The sequence below is a fragment of the Hevea brasiliensis genome, chromosome 13 (genome assembly GCF_030052815.1).
Source record: "Hevea brasiliensis isolate MT/VB/25A 57/8 chromosome 13, ASM3005281v1, whole genome shotgun sequence".
Lineage (NCBI taxonomy): Eukaryota > Viridiplantae > Streptophyta > Magnoliopsida > Malpighiales > Euphorbiaceae > Hevea > Hevea brasiliensis.
In genome coordinates, this window is record NC_079505.1 from 88,890,055 (window position 1) to 88,902,778 (window position 12,724).

At 34.5% G+C, this 12,724-nt stretch overlaps 1 pseudogene; it reads right to left on the reverse strand.

The window, feature by feature from the left end:
* Positions 1-10,164: 10,164 nt before the first annotated feature.
* LOC131172378 (small nucleolar RNA R71) lies at positions 10,165-10,264 on the reverse strand (annotated as a pseudogene).
* Positions 10,265-12,724: the final 2,460 nt, after the last annotated feature.

Genomic DNA, 12,724 nt, shown 5'->3' on the forward strand with positions numbered 1-12,724 from the left:
GGCACAATTGGAACCAAACCTTGTATTGAAGATGTGTCGCTTGTTGAAGGATTGAAATATAACTTGCTAAGTGTAAGCTAACTTTGTGATAAAGGTTTTGAGGTAAAGTTTACTTCTTCTCTATGTACAATCAATAACTTAGATAATGATACATTGTTCATTGCCAATAGATCCAATAATGTTTACTTGCTTGATATGAATAATTTTGAAACTAATCATGGTACATGTCTAGTATCTTTTGATAACTCTAGTTATTTGTGGCATAAAAGACTGGGTCATGCAAGCATGCATACACTCTCAAAATTGGCTAAGAAAGAACTTGTTAATGGTCTTCCTAAGATTAATTATGAAAATGAATTTCAATGTAGAGCATGTGCACTAGGAAAGCATACTAGAGCATCTTTTAAATCTAAAAATATTGTGTCTACCACTAGACCATTAGAATTACTTCATCTGGATTTATTTGGACCCATATCTCCTACTAGTCTTGGTGGAAAGTCATATGCTTTAGTTATTGTTGATGACTATTCAAGATATACATGGACATTCTTCCTTGCTCACAAAGATGAAACTTTTGAAAAATTCACCTCTTTTAGTAAAATGGTTCAAAATGAAAAAGGTTTTTGCATCTCATCTATAAGAAGTGACCATGGAACTGAATTTTAAAATCATTTATTTGAGCGATATTGTAATAAACATGGAATCAATCATAATTTTTCAGCTCCTAGAACACCACAACAAAATGGAGTTGTAGAAAGGAAAAATAGGACTTTGCAAGAAATGACTAGAACTATGTTGAGTGAAAATAATTTGCCAAAGTACTTTTGGGCTGAAGCTGTTAATACATCTTGCTATGTGTTGAATAGAGTTTTGATTAGACCAATTTTGAAAAAGACCCCCTATGAGCTGTGGAAAGGAAGAAAACCAAATATCTCATATTTCAAAGCATTTGGTTGTAAGTGCTATATTTTAAATAACAAGAAGGATAATTTAAAGAAATTTGATGCTAAATCCGATGAAGGAATCTTTCTTGGGTATTCAACAAAGAGTAAAGCCTATAGAGTGTTCAATAGAAGAACTTTAGTTATTGAAAAAACTATTCATGTTTTGTTTGATGAGACTAACCCTTCTATCAGAAGGAAAAATGTTTGTGATGATAATAATGAGCAGGTTTTTGGAAAAGAAAATATAATATCAAGTCAAGAATTGGAACAAATTGATGACAAAGATGAAGAAACTCAAGGAGAAACCACAATAGATGTCCGTAATGTCGATGATGATCAAATCAATGAAGAAATGCCAAACTTGGAAGAATTACAAGTAAATGAGCCTCAACATGAAGATTTACCTAAAGAATGGAGATTCCATAGAAATCATCCCCAAGAAGACATTATTGATGATCTATCTCAGAGGATGATGACTAGAGCACAATTGAGAAGATATTTTGGTAATGTTGCTTTTGTTTCACAAATTGAACCTAAATGTTTTGAAGATGCTCAAAATGATGAAAATTGGATTCTTGCCATGCAAGAAAAACTAAATCAATTTGAGAGAAATAAAGTTTAGAATTTAGTGCCTAAACCAAAAGATCATTCAATTATTGGTACTAAATGGGTTTTTAGAAACAAAATGGATGAAAAAGGCAATGTTGTTAGGAACAAAGCTAGACTAGTGGCTCAAGGCTACAACCAAGAGGAAGGGATTGATTTTGATGAAACCTTTGCTCCGGTTGCTAGAATTGAAGCTATTAAAATGTTGTGTGCCTTTGCATGTTACAAGGATTTTATGCTTTATCAAATGGATGTCAAGAGTGCATTTTTAAATGGTTATATTGATGAGGAAGTGTATGTTGCACAACCTCCAGGCTTTGAAAATCATGAGCATCCAAATCATATTTATAAACTTACTAAAGCTTTATATAGTTTAAAACAAGCTCCTAGAGCATGGTATGAAAGGCTTAGTAAATTCCTTTTATAAAATGATTTTCAAAGAGGCAAAGTGGACACAACACTTTTTGTTAAGAAGCATCATAATAATATGCTCATTGTGCAAATTTATGTTGATGATATAATTTTTGGTGCTACTAACGAATCTCTTTGCAAGAAATTTTCTAAGATTATGCAGAATGAATTTGAAATGAGCATGATGGGTGAGCTCACATTCTTCCTTGCACTTCAAATTAAGCAAATGAAAGATGGCATGTTTGAGGTATACGTCCTGTTAGATAATTATGAGAAAAATTCAGCCCTTTTAGATGTTGAAGCCCTAAAATATTTTCAGAAATTTCTCCTTTGAATTGATTATTTAACAAATCAATCATTGCAAATATGTAAAGAACTCTGATCACTTCAAAATCAACTCCTTTGATTGTGATTGTCACGTAAACCTCATAATATTCCACACTTTCCTCTTTCATCATGGCTTGGAATTGCTGAAAGTATATGGCTGGCAAAGGACCTGTGAAGTCATTGTGGGAGAGGTCAATTACTAACAAGCCAGGGAAGGGAAATTTAGCTTTTGAGGTAGGTATGGGACCCGAGAATCTGTTGCCTCGTAGAACAAGAACTCGTAGCTTTGCAAGATTTTCCAACCAGCAGTGTCACGACCCAACCTATCGTAGTAAGCCTAACTGTTCATTAACCCAACTCTAAGGCCCATTTGGGCCCAATTTCAAGAAACCAAAAATGGACTTTCCAACGGGAGTTTTCGACTCACCCAAACATAATAAATACTCAATTGGGGAGCTCCACCCTCCACATACTCATATCCTCATAAAAATAAATGGGAGCTCCTCATCCAATCCATCAAACATACATATCATTATATGTTTACAGTCCAACATGATAATAATATTACGACCATAATCAAATAAATACTTCTAACACATGCGGAAATTCTAGGAGTAAATAAAATTACACAAATATTGATAAACAACTGCGAAGGAGAAAAGCGTTAACCAAAAATAAAATCCTCAAAATATTGAACAGAGTGAGCGTTTATTTCGGAGAGTAAAATATCAATTTTAACCATAATCTCTATAACTATCTAAATCTAATGCACGAGTGAAATGCAACATCCACATCATTTTCACATCATAACATCAAAAGGTAATTTGGAGCACTCACGCACACACTATCAATCATAATATATGGGAGGATCCCCCTATACTCTCTTAAATCCAACACTTCCACTTAAATACCAAATCGGGGTCCGGAAAGAACTCAAGCCGTCTACCCCCCCGGACCGGTCCCGGTCAAAGAACTCATCAAGCGCCGTCACGTATCCATAGTCCACACCACATCACCCAAATTACCACAACAACATACATGGCACTTTAACATTTATCAATGCATCAAAAATCGTGCCTAGAGTTTAACTACATAAATATATGCATATAAGTGATGCATGGGCATAACATATAATAATATCGAAATTACAATTAAAATTAATATTCTACTGAGGAAGAAGGTTGTCCCACTCACATAATTTTATTACAATCATTTAATAAATTTGACTCCATACAAACAAGGAAAAGACCCCATTAAATCAATCATTCATCACAATATGTAAAATTTCAATTTAGTCCTTATAATTGATCATTTTTGCAAAAGCGCTCAAATAAGCTCTAAAAATTATAAAACGTCCTTAGAAATATTACTAAGCTATTGCAAAAAAAATCGTAATTTTCTAAGCTACCACGAATATTTTATGGATTTTTAATCCTATTTAAGCACTAGAAAATTACGAAAAAGCAAGGTTATAATAATATATAAAAATCGTGTTACATTCTATTTTACACAAGCAGAATAAAGTACATGATTACACATTGAAACCTTAACCATAAGGATCTGTTTTGATCTTTCACTTGGTAGTCCACTATGGCTTTGCTCCTCAAATGTCAAGTTCTCCTTTAGTTCTATTACATCCGTAGTACATGAGAAGGATCGGGAATGTATTTCTGAGCATAGAGATGTGAAACACGGGATGAACGTGAGAAAGGTTGGGTAAAGGTCCAATATACCGAGGTGCCAACTTGCCTTCTTTCAAATCTCATGACTCCTTCATTGGAGAAATTCAGAAAATATATACGCGCCCGCAAACCTCCACCCCCCCATCCTCCTCTCCCTAACTCTCTCTTCCACCAAAGTCAATTTCTTTTTGCTTCGAGATTAAAGGAACTAATCTCTGTAGTGTACTGCACTAGGTACATCATGCACTTGACCTCCAAAATCCAAAACACTCATGCAAAGCATGTCTTCCAGTTTTTTGATTGTCTTTCGCTCGTCTCCGCATGCATGAGAGTGGAAAGCCGATCAAAGTTCAATGGAAGCCGAACTCCATGCAATCGATTATTTCTAATGTAGAGCGCGGCGTGTGCACCAATATATGTAATCTTCTTCACACAGTGAGAGAAGGTTGGTTGGTCAGGCATAATTACCCCAGTCATATAAATCCATAGAAATCATTTCCCACTTCCATTTGCCATTCCACCAATAGCTATCTTTCACATCATAGTACATCTTGGTGGAACTGTGTGCCTCTCGCATGATTTCATCTCTGATTGTCCACATCGGGCACATACACTAGAAAACCTGCTGCACTAGGCACCATCATCAAATCAAAAACTCACACCACCCACCTGTTTGTACCTCTCTTTGATCTTTTCTCAATTGTTGGTCTCTCTGTTGGGAAACTCTAACTCTATCTAAAATGAGCCAACAAGAAAGATCTAAGCATCTGCTACTACATTAGCCTTCCGCTCCATCCATCTCCTCTGTCTCAAGTTTAAATGGAAGATGTACTTCAAACTCTTATATTTTAGTGCAAAGACTCATTTCCAAATCATGGGTGGAATAGTTCTGCTCATGCCTCTTCAGTGCCCTGAAGCATAAGCCACTACTTTTCCATTCCGCATCAAAACACACCCAGTACATCTTATCCACTTCCCTTTTCCTATTTTTGGTATTGTTGGTATCTTTTCAACTGTTGTACTTATTCCTTAATTTTAGTCATATCCCTTTTCCTTATCATCAACTTTAACTTTCTTTTTATTTCTTAGTCTTATTATTCTTCACCTTTTGTAACACTTATAATTAACCATAGAAAATTTTGTAACCCCTTTCTCAACTTAACTATCGAACATTATCATTCCCTAAGTAGGAAATTGCTCATCTTGGATGAATATGAGCCCCATAAACTATAAGTTCCATCCGAACTAACAAGGAAATATGTGTCATGCCTTAATTCCAAACAAGATACTTCACGTGTTCATTCTCCTTAATATAATCATATATCTTTCTAAACTTCAACCTCAAATTACCCATCAAGAACAATTTCATCTATTGAAACTCATCCATAAATAGTACTTCATCTAGCTCATAGTTTAAAAAGCCTTAGTAGCTAACTCAATTTAACTCCTTTCATACTTAATACTAGGTATGCACTCATTCTCATATCGAAATTATGTATGAATTTGTGCCTACTAAACTCTCAATAACTATATATAACCTTCTAGAACCAAAAGCACAAGCTAAACTTGAAAAGAAAGAAAATATCCTCTTATATTCAACTACACCCGATTGTCATATTATAACGTTTCACCTAAGTTTCTTGGTCTTTCTCTCCAAATTTCATCATCTCCTAGCACAATTATGCTCTACTTATAAGGTATCATCTACTGAACCCTTTACTGTACCCATTTTTTTCTTGACATAATATTTTATAATTTATTAACTTTACTTATACTCGATATATGATTCATCTATCATCATTTTTTTTTATTGTGCCCTTTTTGTTGAATAGATTTCTCTCGCTAATAGATTCTTCAAACACTAATTCCACCCTTATCTATGGTCATTAATTTGATCTAATTTATTACTCTTAACACTATTATAATTAGATTATACTATTGTTTTGAATAATTTGAAATTAGAAAGGAACTCAAAGAATTATACTTTTATTGTATGATCTCTATTCTTATCCTTTAGCTTACATAATAAATTTTATTTATTTGTTATTTTTATTATTATTATTATTATTTTCCATATTTACTCAATTCCAAAACTTAAGATTTAATTCAAAGGATTTACATCCATCATTATATATGATTCATATAATGGAACTTGTATCCTCTAAAGATAGGACTATATCCTAACTTCTTGCAACAAAGGTACTACATCTACCACCTTGCCGAAACCAAGTTAAAGTATCTTTTATCATATCATAGCTCTATAAATCATCAATTCATATTATTTGCTTTGAGTTTTGGTTATCTGTGCTTTTGCACATTGAGGGACAATGTCTAATTTTGAGTTTGGGGGTGTGCATTTTTTTTTTTTTTTTTTTTTTTTTTTATATTTTGAGTATAGGAACATCTCATCCCATTTCATTTACATATATTGTAAATATTTTACATATACATCCATACATACATATTCATTACACATTTACACACACATTATACATCACTTAGAAATTGTACAAATTGCATACAAATAGACTCCTTCCATTTAGTTCATGCATTACTCATTTTAGGAATCATGCACCATGCATTAAAATCTTTTGCCAAATCCCTTGAGTATTGAAAATGTGCCTATGAGAGTGATTTGACTTACCTTTAGTTGGGTTTGTGGATTGAAAGTTTCCTAAGAGGTGCAAAGTTTTGAAGTGTTATCCCTTGCCTATATCTTCTTAGCCAAAAAGCCACCCAACTAGTGATTTGGAGATGGAAGTGTTTAGAGGGAGTTATTGGATATAAGGTAGTCAAATGATGTCTCACCAATCCTAGAACAAATTTTCTAAACCTTTCAAGGCGAAATATCAGCTTATACTTGAAAAGAGAGATGATTAGGCATTCTTTGATTTAAACCTCCTCATTTTAAACCTTTGGCCCTTTTCCTAATTAACATTGAAATGAACCAAACACTCCAACCCTTTTCATGAGAATAATTATTCATAATATTAGGTACATAAAAAAATAAAAATTCAAAAAAAAATACAATAAAAGGGAGAAGAAATGCTTGTCACCTTGTAAAAGTGCTAGTATATGTGCTTTTCACCATTGTCATTCAAAATGAAAGAAATCCACCCAAAGTATTAAAAGAAATGAGTTTGGGGGTGGCAATTTTAGGGACAATCATCAAAAGAAAATGCAAAATACAAGTTAAAGTATCAAAATGTCCCTCCATTTTTATGTGTTTTGTAAACTATGCTAGCACTTGACAATCCTCATTGTGTATTAAAAAAAATATATATATATATATATATATATATATATATATATATATATACATAATAAAGTGTACCTTATGTCTCAAAATTGAAAATATTCTCATGCTTTGAATCATTTTTACCCATCTTTCTTCTTAGCCTCATTTTGAACCCCATAGCCCCATTACATCCCTAAAAAGACCTTTGATCTCTTGATAGTACTTGCTACATTAGTGGAGATAGGAGTAGGGAATTTGCCTATGGGATTGGAAAACTATTCATTCATTCATTCAATTCCATTATTCCATATAGAGACACTTTGACTATTGATTGTTCTAGAATTCCTTTTGAGCATGACTCTCTCTTTTGATTGGTTGGTTTGGAGATTTTGAATGATAATTGACTTGATGGCTAAGCGGTGAAAGCTTGGATAAGCATTAATTTGAAGGATGGGTACATGGATTGTTGGTATGGCTAAAGGTATGTTAAGTTACCTTAATGGGAGATTTTCATAACTCTTTGGATAAGGCACCCCTAAAAATTTTGCACCACATTTTAAAGTTTGCTTGAGGACAAGCAAAAGCTTGAGTTTGGGGGTATTTGATGCATACATCTTGCATAGTCATTTAGGTCTAATTTTATAACCCTTTTTATTTGATTATTAGTCATTTTTAGCTAATTTCATTAGTTAATTAGTTAGTTTTTCTTAATTGTCGATTTTGCACTAATTTGTAATTTTTACTTTGTTTTGTAGGAAAAATGGTGTTTTTGAAGGACTGAAGAGAATTTTGCCATTGAGGAGTGTCTTCTACAGCAAAAAGATGTCAAAAACAAGTTTTCAAGCTGAAATATGCATTGACCAAACTGTGCATAACTTGCCGCATAAGCTATGCAGATCTGCATAAGGAGGAAGATCACTGTTCCAGAACCAGCCGAAATGTCCATAAGGAGACTGCATAGCTTATGCACATTCTCGCCTCCCTTATGCACCTTCACGGGATTGTGCATAACCTATGCACCAAGTCATGCAACCGCATAAGTGACCCGTAATCAGCTAAAATCAGATAAGGGATCGTGCATAACTTATGCAAATCCACTTATGCATCCCATGAAGAGTTCATTAATGAGTCGGTGAGATTCCCTCTATTAATTCCTCCTAGAACATACCATTTTAGGGCTCCATGTCAGAAAAATGCTATAAATAGTCTCATTTTCCCATTTTAAAGGAGAGAAGGAGCAAAGAAGAAAAGGAGAGGGGGCTGAGCAGAATTTGAAGAGCCATCTTCACCTTCCACACCATTTTCAACTAAGATTTGCAGATTTCTTTCTTTCTTTACACTTTTCCTACATTTCTAGTGTTTAATTCCTTACTTCTTAGCTTAGATTAAAGCTTTATTTCCATTTAAACTCATCATATCTTGTAAGCATTATGGATAGTGAGTAGTTTACTTTTGATTCTGGAGTAGGGGTTGTAATATTTGAGATATTTTGTGGATTTTGATTGGGTAATCCATATTTTGTGGTCTTAATGAGTTTTATTCATTTCTTGTATGCTTAATGACATGCTTAGTGTAGGATCCCATTAAGTGATGTTCTTAATCCATGGTTGAAGCACCGAAAGGAGAAGGCCTTGTGATAGATAATCAAGAAATTGGACTTAATTAACTTAGACCTAGAAATAGGCTAAGGATTAAGAGGATTCACAGATTAATTAAAGAACTTAATGGGTCTTAATTAATTCTAAGTCCACGAAAGTAGGATTAGATTGATTAAGGCACTCTTTGTCTCACTCGAAAGGGAATTCAAAGGATTTAAGAATTAATCTCCTTAAAACCATTTAGTTTTACAAGATTGGATAACCAATTTAAAATCCCAAAATAGCTCGAATATGAAATCGAACTCTAATCGCCTTTTTACCATTGTTAATTTCTAATCGAATTTAATCATTTGCCATTTTAAATATTGCCATATTTGAACTTGCTTATTTCAATTTGATGCAATTTTAGTTTAATTAATACATTGTTGAATAGAAAATTAAATTTGCACATTTAGATTTCGTACTCCATTACCCATTAATTCATTATTTTAATTTCATGAATACTTCAATTTAGTCAACTTTTATATCGAAAATTCAATCATTAACACAACTCCTCGTGGGATCGATATTTTTCTATACTACTTGTACGACCCGTGCACTTGCGGTTGGGACGCATCAAGTTTTTGGCGCCGTTGCCGGGGAGTTGTTTGTTTAAGATTGAATTCTTGATCATTTTAGTTGTTTTTAGTTTTATCTTTGTTATCTTTTCATTTTGTGTTTGTTTATTCTTTTTCAGGTACTTTTAATCTTTTATGAGAAGAGCTAGAAGCACAAGTGATACATCCTTATTGTTCAATCCTGAAATAGAGAAATTTTGCAAGGCCAACAAGAAAGAAACCAGAAGAAGGAAGGAAGCTTTGAGAGAGACTGAATTAGAAGCGCATATGGTGATGAAAGAATTAGAATTGGTGTTGGTAATGCTGGAAATGGTCAAAACAATGAAAATGAAGCCCAAGGGGAAGAAGTTGTTAATGCAAACGTGCCTAGGGGAAGTATGATGGATCATGCTTTTCCACGTTTTGATGATTTGAGAGAGAGCATAGCAAGACCAAGGATTGATGCAAATAGTTACAAGATGGATTTTGGAGTCCTTCAAATGATTCAAAATTCTCAATTTGGAGGACATCCTTCTGAAAATCCACACACACACTTGAAAAAGTTTGCTATGATCTGTGACATGCAAAAACAACCTGGAGTGTCTGATGATGCAGCAAGATTGAAGCTATTCCCGTTCTCTTTGAAAGATAGAGCTTTGGATTGGCTTGATTCTTTACCTCACAACTCCATTACAAATTGGGAGCAACTCACTGATGCATTTCTTGCACAATATTTTCCACCTGGAAAAACTCAAGAGCTGAGGAATCAAATGACAAATTTCTGCACAAGAGAAGATGAAACTCTTTATGAGTCATGGATGAGATGGAAGGAATTAGAGAGATTATGCCCACATCATGCCATTCCAAAATGGATGATAAATCAGAATTTCTACACAAATGTCACTCCTGCAATCAGAGGAATCATTGATGCTCAAACAGGAGGAGAATTTATTATAAAGCATGAAGATGAAGCTTATGAGCTATTGGAGAAAATTGCAAAGAATACTCATCTTTGGAGTAGTCCAAGAGGACCAGCTCCAACTCAGAAAAGGCAAGCTGCTGGAATATATGATCTTGATCCATTCAACATGATTAATGCAAAATTTGATGCACTTACAAATGTCCTCGCTAAGAAGATGGAAGATTTGAGTATGTTGGTTAGTTCATCATCATCAGCTGGAAGTTCACAACAAGTGGCTTATGCAGAGGAAACTACCAGCTGTGGAATAGATTATGGAGAACAAGCAGCATATGTTGGTAATTATGGAAACAAGCAAATGGGGAATCCTTATTCTCAAACTTACAATCCAAATTGGAGGAATCATCCCAACTTTTCATGGGGAAATCAGCAAAATCAAGTTCAAAATCAGAATTTTCAACCACAACAGCAGAGTCAAGTTCCATATCAGCAAAATAGGCAACCACTGCCTAATTTTCAGCCCAAAAATATGAACCCTCCACCAAAACAGCAAGAACGAAATTCCACCACTGAAGCTTTATTGCAACAGATTCTTGCCAACCAAAATAAGCATGATGAGGAGATGAGAGAGGTGAAAGCAAGGCTGGAACAGATGCAAACACACAATGTATCTTTGGAAAACCAGATTGCACAACAAGCATCTTCCTCAAGTGCTAAATCTTTTGGAAAGCTTCCAAGTCAACCAGAAAATCCAAGAGAGCAGTGTCAAGCTATTACTTTAAGAAGTGGAAAAGTTATAAATGATGAGAAGAGTGAAAACAGTGAGAAGAGAGAAAATGAGAAAAATACTGATGAGAGTGAAAAACAAGAGAGTGCAGAAAAATGTAAGGAGAAATTTGAAGAAAAAGAAGAGAAATATATACCTCCTGAGCCCTACAAGCCACAACTTCCCTTTCCACAAAGATTTCACAAAGCCAAGCTTGATAGGCAATTTGGGAAGTTCTTAGAGGTTTTGAAGAAACTTTACATAAATGTGCCTTTTGTTGATGCTCTTTCACAAATGCCCTCTTATGCAAAATTCTTGAAAGAAATTCTCTCAAACAAGAGGAAACTTGAAGATGATGAAACAGTAGCTTGTGAGAAGAATGTAGTGCTATCCTCCAAAGGAAACTTCCTCCAAAGCTTAAGGATCCAGGGAGTTTTTCAATTCCATGCCACATTGGAGAGTCTTGTTCTACAAAAGCTCTATGTGATTTAGGGGCTAGTGTTAGCCTTATGCCCCTCTCTATTTATGAGAAGCTCAACATGGGAGATCTAAAGCCAACCCACATTTCTCTTCAGTTAGCTGACAGAACAATCAAGTATCCTGAAGGGATTTTGGAGAATGTGCCCCTGAAGGTTGGAAAGTTCTATATACCTGTTGACTTTGTCATCTTGGACATGGAGGAAGATTCTAATATTCCAATTATCTTGGGGAGACCCTTTCTAGCTACAGCAGGAGCATTGATTGATGTGAAAGGAGAAAAGCTGACTCTTAGGGTTGGTGAAGAGCAATTGGTTTTCAATATTAATAACACTATGAAAAAGCATCATTCTGAAGCTGATACTTGCTTGAGAGTTGATATCATTGATGAGCTGGTTGAAGAACATTTCAGGAAGAAATATCCAGAAGATCCACTTGAAAATTGTTTGGTTCATGGAAGAGGCTTAGATTATGACAACCCTCATGTAGCTGCATATACTCAACACTTAGAGGGAAGTCCACCATTCATTTCTGCTCCAGTTTTTCAACTCACACAAAAGGAAAAAGTCGAATTTAAGCAACCATCATTCAAGGAAGAAGATGCACCTAAGGTAGAACTTAAGCAACTTCCTTCTCAGCTCAGGTATGAATTTCTTGGCACTAATAACACTTATCCAGTAATTGTAAATGCAAATTTGAGTACTGTAGAAGCTGATAAGTTGTTAAGAGTGTTGAGACAATTTAGAAAAGTTTTGGGATACACCATAGATGACATTAAGGGAATAAGCCCACACTTTTGCATGCATAGAATCATTTTGGAAGAAAATTGTAAGCCATCTATTGAACATCAAAGGAGGTTGAACCCAAATATGAAAGAAGTTGTTAAAAAGGAAATTTTGAAGTTGCTTGATGCAGGGATCATTTACCCTATCTCAGATAGTACTTGGGTGAGCCCAGTACATGTTGTTCCAAAAAAGGGTGGAATGACAAGGTCAAAAATGAAAATAATGAATTAAGTCCCACTAGAACGCTGACTAGTTGGCGAATGTGCATAGATTATAGAAAATTAAATGTTGCCACTAGAAAAGATCATTTTCCACTTCCCTTCATTGATCAGATGTTGGAAAGATTGGCTAGGCATTCTTATTTTTGCTATTTAG